The sequence below is a fragment of the Schistocerca serialis genome, chromosome 2 (assembly GCF_023864345.2).
Source record: "Schistocerca serialis cubense isolate TAMUIC-IGC-003099 chromosome 2, iqSchSeri2.2, whole genome shotgun sequence".
Lineage (NCBI taxonomy): Eukaryota > Metazoa > Arthropoda > Insecta > Orthoptera > Acrididae > Schistocerca > Schistocerca serialis.
In genome coordinates this window covers 1,104,909,542-1,104,922,717 of record NC_064639.1, presented here as the reverse complement: position 1 = coordinate 1,104,922,717, position 13,176 = coordinate 1,104,909,542, and positions in this window count along the sequence as shown.

Sequence of the window (13,176 nt, the reverse complement as noted above, 5' to 3'; positions counted from 1 at the left end):
TAATCACCCTGTATATATAGTTTCTTTCAATAAGAACCATAAAAATAAGGTTTATTGTACAAATAAATTTTTTAACTATTGTGTTGACAAGATTTTTCTTTTTCTTCTTTACCGTCATAGCCAAAAATGAATGTATTTGTAAATTAGTTTCTGCTCACAAGTACCGTAGCTCATAATGCTGTATAATTTTCTTTTTCTGTAGTTACTAGATATCAATAAGAAATCGTTGGGAATGTATTCAGTTATTTCTTCTGTGTGATGTTTGGTTTACTCTTCTCCCTTAATTCATCAGGCACTGCAGTTTGTGGCTTGTGCCCCCTCTGATGGTTAAGGCGGTTGCACTGGGGGTCGCCTAGGGAGCCATCTATCAGTCGAGATAAAGAGGCCATGAATGATGGTGCTTGTCTGCCGGCCTCTGTTGAAATCCATAACAGTGTCTCTGCATCACCTTTCCAATTACATTACGCAGGAGCTGATACCTACGTGACGCTTTCGTTTTACGTAATTGCCATTTGTATACGTAATTATGCCGCAGTCTTACTCCTCTACATATGACTCTGTAGTTTAATGCATTGGGAGGATTTGGAAGTTTACTGTTCCAATGGAACGGAATGTCTTCGCCGTAACAGCTGATATCTGTCACTGTGGAAAATAATTTTATTATTCACATTGTTCCATCGAAAACTTCTTTACAAGAAACAAAATTCGCCTAATTTTTTTTCTAGCGTTCGAAGATCTGCTGTTGCGAAAAGTGTATACAAATGGAAAGTATTGTGCAAATATTATGTTGCTGGCAGTACTAGAGCATCACATGGTGAGAAAGAATTGGCACAGCTTTTGCAAAGCTCCTCGAAGCTGATTTGTTATTTGGTTCAAATGGTTCAAATGGCTCTGAGCACTATGGGACTCAACTGCTGAGGTCATTAGTCCCCTAGAACTTAGAACTAGTTAAACCTAACTAACCTAATGACATCACAAACATCCATGCCCGAGGCAGGATTCGAACCTGCGACCGTAGCTGTCTTGCGGTTCCAGATTGCAGCGCCTTTAACCGCACGGCCACTTCGGCCGGCTGTTATTTGGCTGTTACGAGAAATTTATGTGTGTCATGAGTCCTACAGGCATCTTTTGTGAAGTTAGCATTAGGGAAATTTACGGCTTCTGGAGTATTTAAGGAGACACGTTTATCATGAATACCGGCAGATATTATACTCGTATCTGTGATCGTGTGCTGCCTATTTCTATGCACTAAATTCAACAAGCAAGAGATGATTTTAATAGGGAAACTACATAGACACTAAGGTGATATACAGACTCAAAAGGAACCTTGCTAAGAGTGACAATATAAAGCAGCAGAAAGCGACGAAAACATGGAAATTCCGCACTGAATTGTTCTGTATACCCAAAAGGGTAAAGCATTAAAGCTTGTATAGTGACATCGAAAACTTGACCTCAGTCCAGAGGGCCGTCCAAGGAAGCAGGCGGAAATTGACGTGTAGGTACTAGACAAACAGATATCACTAGGAGTGATGAGTGTAACATTGACTGTTTTGACAATGATGGCGAAATCGGAGCAGACTACATATGGGAAATTTTACAAGGATCACTGCTAAATCTTCCGTATGAGGAAGGAAGAAGGAAAATTGGGTTGAACGTCGCGTCAACATTGTGATTATTAGAGACGGAGCATAAGCTCGAATTGTGTCAAGGGTGGGGAAGCAAACCGCCAGTGCGTTTTCGAAGGGACCGTCGCAGCATTTCTCTGGAGCGATTTAGCGAAATCGCGAGAACCTGAATCTGGATGTTCGGACGCGGGGTTGAAGCATCGTCCTACCAAATGCGAGTCCAGTGTGCTAACCACTGCGCCACCTGGACCGTTTGTATAAGGAACGACCTGTAAGAACTAGAAGCAAATATTTCCACTAGTAAATCTGAAGCTTGCAATACAGAAAGAAATGAGCAGGTTGCTGCTAATATTCCTGATGGTGACTGTGGAACAAAAATCACCCCGATGTTCAAACCTCCAGTTGTGATACACAATAAAACAGATTATGAACAAGAATAGAAGAAACCAATGGTCCCGCAACTGCTTTCGGGCTGATAAGATGTATAAACAATAAAACTAAATTTTAACATATGTCAGACGGTGGTAATGTGAACAAAATTTACTGACGCACTGGACCCTACCAAACCGGCCGTGTGGTTCTAGGCGCTACAGTCTGGAACCGCGAGACCGCTACGGTCGCAGGTTCGAATCCTGCCTCGGCCATGGATGTGTGTGATGTCCTTAGGTTAGTTAGGTTTAAGTAGTTCTACGTTCTAGGGGACTGATGACCTCAGAAGTTGAGTCCCATAGTGCTCAGAGCCTATCAAACCTTCTGAAAGGTACACGTGATTTTAAGAAAGCAATGATTCGCAGCTTTTAAACATTTTTGAAAAATCATCATGTAGCGCAACAGCCGTATGTCCATTTATTAAAACTGACTGTTTCTGTCAACAATAGATATTCATCAGACATAAAAATAACATTAATTACAGATATGATCATTTGCATCTACACTACTGGCCATTAAAATTGCTACAGTAAGAAGAAATGAAGATGATAAACGGGTATTCATTGGACAAATATATTACACGCTAACTGACATGTGATTACATTTTCACGCAATTTGAGTAAAAAGATTCTGAGAAATCAGTACCCAGAACAACCACCTCTGGCGGTAAAAACGGCCTTGATACGCTTGGGCATTAAGTAAAACAGAGTTTGTATGGCGTGTACAGGTACAGCTGCCCATGCAGCTTCAACACGATACCACAGTTCATCAAGAGTAGCGATTGGCGTATTGTGACGAGCCAGTTGCTCGGCCACCATCGACCAGACGTTTTCTATTGGTGAGAGATCTGGAGAATGTGCTGACCAGGGCAGTAGTCGAACATTTTCTGTATCCAGAAAGGCCCGTACAGGACCTGCAACATGTGGTCGTGCATTATCCTGCTGAAATGTGGGGTTTCGCAGGGATTGAATGAAGGGTAGAGCCCCGGATTGTAACACATGTGAAATGTAACGTCCACTATTCAAAGTGCCATCAATGCGAACAAGAGGTGACCGAGACGTGTAACCAATGGCTCCCCATACCATCACGCCGGGTGATACGCCAGTATGGCGATGACGAATACACGCTTCCAATATGCGTTCACCGCGATGTCGCCAAACACGGATGCGACCATCATGATGCTGTGAACAGAACCTGGATTCATCCGAAAATATGACGTTTTGCCATTCTTACACCCAGGTTCGTCGTTGAGCACACCATCGCAGGCGCTGCTGTCTATGATGCAGTGTCAAGGGTAACCGCAGCCATGGTCTCCGAGATGACAGTCCATGCTGCTGCAAACGTCGTCGAACTGTTGGTGCAGATGGTTGTTGTCTTGCAAACGTCCCCATCTGTTGACTCAGGGATCGAGACGTGGCTGCACGATCTGTTACAGCCATGCGGATGAGATGCCTGTCATCTCGACTGCTAGTGATACGAGGCCGTTGTTATCCAGCACGGCGTTCCGTATTACCCTCCTGAACCCATATTCCACTAACAGTCATTGGATCTCGACCAACATGATCAGCAATGTCGCAATACGATAAACCGCAATCGCGATAGGCTACAATCCGACCTTTATCAATGTCGGAAACGTGATGGTACGCATTTCTCCTGCTCACACGAGGCATCACAACAACGTTTAACAGGCAACTCCGGGCAACTGCTGTTTGTGAATGAGAAATCGGTTGGAAACTTTCCTCATGTCAGGACGTTGTAGGTGTCGCCACCGGCGCCAACCTTGTGTGAATGCTCTGAAAAGCTAATCATTTGCATATCACAGCATCTTCTTCCTGTCGGTTGAATTTCGCGTTTGTAGCACGTCATCTTCGCGGTGTAGCAATTTTAACGGTCAGTAGTGCATTTCAACGTTCTAAAATGAAAAAAAAGTATTGAATGGACCGACATGCCGTTGTCACGGAAGAATTGTATGGTCACTAGAAGAGTGCTAAGGCCTCAAATTCTCCGTGAGAGGGCCGACGGTGCACAAGCACGCGGCGCCAGTGCGAGGAGGTGCTCGCAGTGGCCGTCCACAGCGCCCGGTCGTCCTTAATACGTGGACAAGTGGGCTTCGAAAGAAGAGCAAAGGGTTGTTGTGTGGTCCCTTTTGAGCGGATGGAATGTGGGAAACAGAATGTTATCAAAAAATGGCACAAGGGTACACAGAGCACAGAGTATACGTAGTAGTTCAGCGCTCAATCCGATCTCTGGGGCAATGGCTGCCTTTGTAACTGTCCGCTCCTCAATAATGAGGGCACCCACCTGCTGGACAATGGTATCGATAATGGATTGTGGCATTCCAGATCCCCCGTCATCCACCAACAGCTCAATACACCCCTTTTCCCTTCTCTTCAAGCTTCAATTTGTCTTTTTTTCAGCACGACTGACTACAATGGCGGCCAATGCGTGCACGTGCTCTAAGAGGGACCACATCTTTCGTAGGCAATAGCATTACCGTCCTGTCAAAGGTTTTCATTTCACAGCCTCCGTTTCGTTGCTGTGTGTATGATTCTAATATAACACCAAACTCACAGTCCGTCCTCGGATGCATGAAGGGAATTACTGTCATTTCATAAATTTTAGAGTGGCCTGTTGTTTGACCGAAACACATAATAATGAATAAAACAATAGGAATGCGGGTAAGCTACTATAAACAGCACAACGAAAGCATTGTAGTGGCCAAGATAGACACGAAGCCCACGCCTACTACAGTAGTAGAAGTTTATATGACAAGTAGCTCTGCAGGTGATGAACAAATTGATGAAATGTATGATGAGATAAAACAAATTACTCAGGTAGTGAAGGGAGACGAAAATTTAATAGTCATGGGTGACTGGAATTCGAGTGTAGGAAAAGGGAGAGATGGAAACATAGTAGGTGAATATGGACTGGGGCTGAGAAATGAAAGAGGAAGCCATCTGGTAGAATTTTGCACAGAGCACAACTTAATCATAGCTAACACTTGGTTCAAGAATCATGAAAGAAGGTTGTATACATGGAAGAGCCCTGGAGATACTAGAAGGTATCAGATAGATTATATAATGGTAAGACAGAGATTTAGGAACCAGGTTTTAAATTGTAAGTCATTTCCACGGGCAGATGTAGACTCTAAACACACTCTATTGGTTATGAACTGTAGATTAAAAGTGAAGAAACTGCAAAAAGGTGGGAATTTAAGGAGATGGGACCTGGATAAACTGAAAGAACCAGAGTTTCATGGAGAGCATAAGGGAACAATTGACAGGAATGGGGGAAAGAAGTACAGTAGAAGAAGAATGGGTAGCTCTGAGGGATGAAGTAGTGAAGGCAGCAGAGGATCTAGTAGGTAAAAAGACGAGGGCTAGTAGAACTCCTTGGGTAACAGGAAAAATATTGAACTTAATTGATGAAAGGAGAAAATATAAAAATGCAGTAAATGAAGGAAGCAAAAAGGAACACAGACGCCTCAAAAATGAGATCGACAGGAAATGCAAAATGGCTAAGCAGGATGGCTAGAGGACAAAGTAAGGATGTAGAGGCTTATCTCAGTAGGGGTAAGATAGATACTGCCCACAGGAAAATTAGAGAGACCTTTGGAGAAAAGAGAACCACTTGTATGAATATGAAGAGCTCAGATGGAAACCCAGTTCTAAGCAAAGAAGGGAAAGCAGAAAGGTGGAAGGAGTATATAGAGGCTCTATACAAGGGCGATGTACTTGAGGACAATATTATGGAAATGGAAGAGGATGTGGATGAAGATGAAATGGGAGATACGATACTGCATGAAGAGCTAGACAGAGCACTGAAAGACCTGAGTCGCAACAAGGCCCCGGGAGTAGACAACATTCCATTAGAACTACTTATGGCCTTGGGAGAGCCAGTCCTGACAAAACTCTACCATCTGGTGAGCAAGATGTATGAGACAGGCGAAATATTCTCAGACTTAAAGAAGAATATAATAATTCCAATCCCAAAGAAAGCAGGTGTTGACAGATGTGAAAATTACCGAACTATCAGTTTAATAAGGCACAGCTGCAAAATACTAACGCGAATTCTTTACAGATGAATGGAAAAACTGGTAGAAGCCGACCTCGGGGAAGATCAGTTAGGATTCCGTAGTAATATTGGAACACGTGAGGCAATACTGACCTTACGACTTATCTAAGAAGAAAGATTAAGGAAAGGCAAACCTACGTTTTTAGCATTTGTAGACTTAGAGAAAGCTTTTGACAATGTTGACTGGAATACTCTCTTTCAAATTCTAAAGGTGGAAGGGGTAAAATACAGGGAGCGAAAGGCTATTTACAGTTTGTACAGATACCAGATGACAGTTACAAGAGTCGAGGGACATGAAAGGGAAGCAGTGGTTGGGAAGGGAGGGAAACAGGGTTGTAGCCTCTCCCCGATGTTATTCAATCTATATATTGAGCAAGCAGTAAAGGGAACAAAAGAAAAATTCGGATTCGGTATTAAAATCCATGGAGAAGAAATAAAAACTTTGAAGGTCGCCGATGACATTGTAATTCTGTCAGAGACAGCAAAGGACTTGGAAGAGCATTTGAACGGAATGGACAGTGTCTTGAAAGGAGGATATAAGATGAACATTAACAAAAGCAAAACGAGGATAATGGAATGTAGCCGAATGAAGTCGGGTGATGCTGAGGGTATCAGATTAGGAAATGAGACACTTAAAGTAGTAAAGGAGTTTTGCTATTTGGGGAGCAAAATAACTGATGATGGTCGAAGTAGAGAAGATATAAAATGTAGATTGGCAATGGCAAGGAAAGCGTTTCTGAAGAAGAGAAATTTGTTAACATCGATTATAGATTTAAGTGTCAGGAAGTCGTTTCTGAAAGTATTAGTATGGAGTGTAGGCATGTATGGAAGTGAAACATGAACGATAAGTAGTTTGGACAAGAAGAGAATAGAAGTTTTTGAAATGTGGTGCTACAGAATAATGCTGAAGATTAGATGGGTAGATCACATAACTAATGAGGAGGTATTGAATAGAATTGGGGAGAAGAGGAGTATGTGGCACAACTTGACAAAAAGAAGGGACCGATTAGTAGGACATGTTCTGAGGCATCAAGGGATCACAAATTTAGCATTGGAGGGCAGCGTGGAGGGTAAAAATCGTAGAGTGAGACCATGCGATGAATAGACTAAGCAGATTCAGAAGGATGTGGGTTGCAGTAAGTACTGGGAGATGAAGAAGCTTGCACAGGATAGAGTAGCATGGAGAGCTGCGTGAAACGTGTCTCAGGACTGAAGACCACAGCAACAACAACATTTTCTCGCCTTGGCACTTGCAGTAGACTTGTCTCTAACACAATCAAACATTGTGAATAGACCGTTAGTTGTATGTTAGGACGGGTAAGGAAGTGCTTGGTCCTTAGGCTGTTCCCGAGCAGTGACGTAAAGTGATTTGTCACTTTATTAAATTTCTGCTTGTCATCAGCCACCATTTATGTTACATTTTATGAATTTGTTTCCTATAATGTTTTTTCTAAAGTCTTGCTATAATCTGTAGCAGGCTATTTTGTGTGCAGGGAAGCAGGTGACATATTTCTTAATTTGTTTATCCTCCTCAGTAGCTTACAATATTTGACTATGATCTCTTCCCTTGTGGCCATTTATCGTATGTAGCAACTAACATAAAACATTAAGTTCTGTATGCATTTAGTTACTCCAAGTTCATAAATTTCGCATCCCTGTGCCTCTGCAGTAAGCCAGGATAATACACACTTAAGTAAGCGTTTTTAAAATTTGGTTTAAAATTATATTTGTGTTTTTAAATGATTGCAAATTTGTATTATAATTGGTCAATTAGTCTCCCTTATTTGGGCCACTATTTGCCTTTTTCTTTCTGTTTATTCAGATTCCCACTGTGGGAGCTGTATTGGCGATCTTATTATCCTCTTCATTATTGACAATGTAATATTCATGTAATGCGGAGTATTCGCATGCCGTAAAGTCCTGCGCCTTACTGCTTGCGCTACCATAAGTTTAGACCATTTATAGTTCTATATGTTTTTTATGAAAAATTTATGTTCCAGGTTCTGACCGATGGTTAAATTAATATTATAATTATAGTGAACTAATCGGATTTGTTTTTATTTGGATGTAAGTGCCATCCATGTTAACTGATTGTTTCTTAACTTACGGCACACATTATCTCTATTCACGTTTATTAATACCCACATCTACATCTACATGACTACTCTGCAATTCACATTTAAGTGCTTGGCAGAGGGTTCGTCGAACCACAATCATACTATCTCTCTACCATTCCACTCCCGAACACCTCAACGGTTTTTTTAACTGTCGATTTTCTCGACAACGGCTGAGAAGTGCATCTTGGTGCTTTGCCACATTACACCTCTGGCCATGAGCTTTTATTATGCGCAGTATGAATCGAATCTGAATTTCACAGTTGGCGGCCTCCCCTTGTTAGTGTCAGAACGAAAACCTTACGGTACTGCCAAATTCATAATGCCACTTTTGTTTTCTACCTACATATTTTTTGTTGTTGTGAATACATAATTTTATCTATGAAATGACACATTTTCATAATACTTGCGAATGATACACGAAATGAAGTAAATACAGATCTTTTCGATGTCAAAAGTCGGTAATATCCTACTAATTCGCGTTAAAATAGGATCAATCGTCTTATAGACACTTAATGTTTTATTAAGATAGACTGGCGTCGTGTTGTTACTGTAGTAAGCTGAATTTAATTTGTGTTAGTACAGTGAATATTTTAATTAAATTTTCCATTAGTTTACTAAACGCATCAGTAACTGCCAAAGAGAAATAAATCAGGAGCACAATTTTCTTTCACGATATCTAAAACAATCTGACAATGCTAATGTTGTTTACAAATTCTACGCCCGTAGAAACCCACTAGTTCTAACGATGTCATTAAACCAGTGTAGTTTTAAGAGTATTTTCGTCTGGAAATGAATTGCCTTGACGGTTGATCGATCAAGGGCGGGAAAGGTAAATTTTTACGAATATATGACGAGAGGGACATGTGCTTGAGAGAGGACTTCCCTATCAATACAAATGCCTGAGAGACTACTTTACTATCAATCTCCTGGACAGTTTTGTTTCTCAAATCAACAGAGTGCGTCATCACGCAGTAGCACAGGTGATGTAGTTTTGTTGCTCGATTTCCTTACACTGCCACCAAAAGGTGTCTTAGTTGTTGGCAACAAATTCCAGCTGTGTTGCACACACCCCGTGGGGCAGAATTCGTAGCCCAAAACACACTTTTGGAGCTATCAGATGTAAAATATTATGTTCACACTACTCTTTGCTCGAGTTTAAGTCTTTTGGTGGGGCTCAGCCTTTCATTTCTTCTTAGGAAGTTAACGATAAAGGCATCATAACACGTCACCAACAACAGTACTGCATACGAATGCTCAATGAGCGACCGGATGACGTTCAATAATAGTCACTCCATGGTTTTTGTTGCTTAGAATTAGAGCATGCAGTACTCCTACACCAGACTTCTGAACTTTGCCTGTTGATTGCAAATGTCGCATGATGGTGAAATGGTAATCTATCACATGTATTAGTAGTCGAGACTTCCTTAATGTGGAAAATCATTCATGCCAGAACGATCATTGTTGAAACAAGAATATCTTTTTTTGGCGTATTTTTCCCAAAAGCACTCGCTCCACACACACTTTTAATCTTTCTAGTTGCCTCCTCCGCATTCACCCCTCTGTTATACCAAAAGTAAACGCTGTGTTGCAGATGTTACACCTTCTTCCACTTGCGACTCAATTTTACAATGCTTAACCGTAGTTCATGATTTTCAAGTATGCAAAATGCAATGCTTAACTGCAAGATGATAACTAGAACTTCAAATTCGAAAATGACAGTTAAAACATATACTGAAAGCGTCGCGCCGCGTTCACATGGGCGGCGCCGGATTTCAGGCGGCGGGTGGCGTCTGGCCAGTGGCCGGTAGCCGCTGCAGCGCGAGGAAACGCTCGAGCGTTAGCTGTTATGATCGCGACGCAGCCACGAGCTGTCCTGCGGAATTGTTTCTGGAATACTTGTTATTGCTGGTGGGTAGAATGTCAAGCGAATTATCTTCGATGTTCAATCAGACTCATAACTTTATACGAGGGCCGAAATGTAGTAAAAAAAAAATATATGCATATAGATGGACGCGAACAGGCGACTATCAGTTTAGCATTCGCGACTATTACCGCTAGACCACGGGCTCACACAGTGCGAGCACGCATCGGAAGTAGACAACACTTCCTCCTAACACTTCCGCATCTTACGGTGTTGCCAGATTGTGCAGATGGCCGGACTTAGAGTTGTCAGGGGCGGCCAGTTTTATTGGTTCAAATGGTTCAAATGGCTCTGAGCACTATGGGACTTAACATCTATGGTCATCAGTCCCCTAGAACTTAGAACTACTTAAACCTAACTAACCTAAGGACAACACACAACACCCAGCCATCACGAGGCAGAGAAAATCCCTGACCCCGCCGGGAATCGAACCCGGGAACCCGGGCGTGGGAAGCGAGAACGCTACCGCACGACCACGAGATGCGGGCAGGCCAGTTTTATTGGCCACCTTAAGTGAACGACTCGGACTTAGTCTCTGTGGCGGCCGGCCGGCGGCCAGTTTTTATGTCTAAGACTGTACATAAACAATATGTGTGGATATGACGGCAACAATCAACAACTGCCTGGTGATGACGCCATAATTTACGACAAAATGCCGTCGTTGAGTGGTTGCAGGAGGATGCTTTATACTAGTACAGAATTTCTATTTGGTATGATGAATGTCAGGTCGCTCTAATTGTGGGAAAGGTAAGCTATTTCACTTGAGTAGAAAATAATGGAATACAATATTAGTGGCGGCTAAGTGACAGAAACGACTGGGCATAACGTTGGAAAGCAGCACAAAATGCAACGAGCACGTAAGTCTGCTTGTGGGCAAAGACGTTTATTGGGAAAATTCTAGGACAGTGTAACTCATCTATACAGCAGAGCGCTTACAGAACCCTCGTGCATTACATTCTTCACTACTGTTCGAGTGTTTCGGGTTTGAACGTCACCCTGCTCTCCCACGCAAGTCGGAGTAATGAAGGACATCGAAGCAATGGAAAGATGTGCTGCTAAAATTTATTACCGGTACGCGAGAATTTCGGAAATATTCCGTGAACGCAGATGGAAATCTCTGGAGGCGAATACTTGCAAAAGTTCGGAGAACCCACATTTGGAACACACGACGATTATATTGCTGCCAATGTAAGCCTCGCGTATAGATCGCAAAGTCAAGATAAGAGAAATCAAGGTTCGTGCGGAAGCAAATAGTGATTCTTCCCCTATTCCATCTGGAAGTCGAAAAGAAAAAGGAATATCTAGTACTTCTATAGGCTTACAATGTATGTCTGTATGCGTAAATGAAGGCCTGACGTTCACTTACATTTTTCCAGTATTTCCGCCCGGATCCTACATTCATGCTCATAAATTAAAGATAATGCTGATACGTGGTGAAATTACGCTCTGGTGGGCGTTTTCCGGGTTTAAATGACCTCGGGGTATGATCATGCGGTGCACTTGACCTGCGGTCGTCGCACGGTAGCGCTGGAAACAGTCAACATACGCAGAGGTGTGTTGGTGCATTTCAGAGTACGGTGCAGCGAGTAAGTGTGCAGGCGTTTTCAGAGGTGCTAATGGTGACTGTGTGTTGAAAATGGTTCAAAGAACACATATTCATGACGTTATGAGGGCAGAATTTTAGGGCCACTATAGACTGTTCAAACACTACAGGTCGTAGCACGGACCCTCCGTGTGCCACAAAGAGTGATCACAAGATTATGGCAACGGTTCCAGCAGACAGGAATCGTGTTCAGGCGCTACAGTACGGGACGTCCACAGTGTACAACACCACAGGAAGACGACATGTCACCATCAGTGCCCTCAGAGAGCCACGGAGTACTGCAGGTAGCCTTGCTCTGGACCTTACTGCAGCCACTGGAGCAGTTGTCTCCAGATACACAGTCTACAGACGACTGAACAGACATGGTTTATTCGCCGGGAGACCTGCAAGGTGCATTCCACTGACCCCTGGTCAGAGGAGAGCCCGTAACGCCTGGTGTCAAGGGCACAGTACATGGTCAGTGAAACAGTGGTCCCAGGTTATGTTCACTGAGGAGTCCAAGTGTAGTCTGAACAGTGATTCTCGCCAGTTTTTCATCTGGCGTGAACCAGGAACTAGATATCAACCCCTTAATGCCTTTTAAAGGGACCCGTATGGAGGTAGCGTGGTCTAGGGGGCAGTGCGGCTCTCGCAGCCGAGCGAAACAGACGTGCGGTGTGTGCTCTCCGCTGTCAGAGAGAGCCCGCGCGCCTTGTTTACTTTCTTCGGCCGACACTATCGTGACGCCGTAGCGCTACAAGAACATGGCAAACCAATACAGAAGATCAACCTTGAAATTCACATTTCGGAACGACTTTACCCGACCAAAGGCGCTCGAAGTCGAACGCTTTTTAAAAGAGGAAGCCAAGATCCCGGCTGCCGACATTGTCGGCATTCACTTTTCGATCGCTAGTAGCACGGTCTATGTAAAGCTCATAAACGAAACTACCTGCGACAAGGTGCTTCGTGAGATGAAACAAGAACTCCGCATCTGCCACGCAGATGGCAATGTTGGCAACGTCGAGGTCGGCCATGCCGCAATGGGACTGCCGAGTATCCGCATATTCGAACTTCCATTTGAACTCCCGGCGGCAGAAGTTGTAGCGGCGCTCCGCCCCTACGGCACGGTACACGAACACGTGGCTGAAAAATGGGCCCAGTTTAAGACGTATCCAGTACTCAAAGGAGTACGCCAAGTGCGCATAGATCTCCAACGACACGTGCCATCCTATCTACAGATAGGAGGATGCCGGGCCATAGTTATTTATGACGGCCAGCCGAAGACGTGTTCCGGATGCGGCAAAGAAGGACACCTTCGTTCCGAGTGCCTCCAGCGTCGGATCACACAACTCCCACCGAAGGACGTTGCACCTCCAGCGACGAAGACTATTCTACCCGTGACTTACCCGGCGGCGCTCACGACGTTCT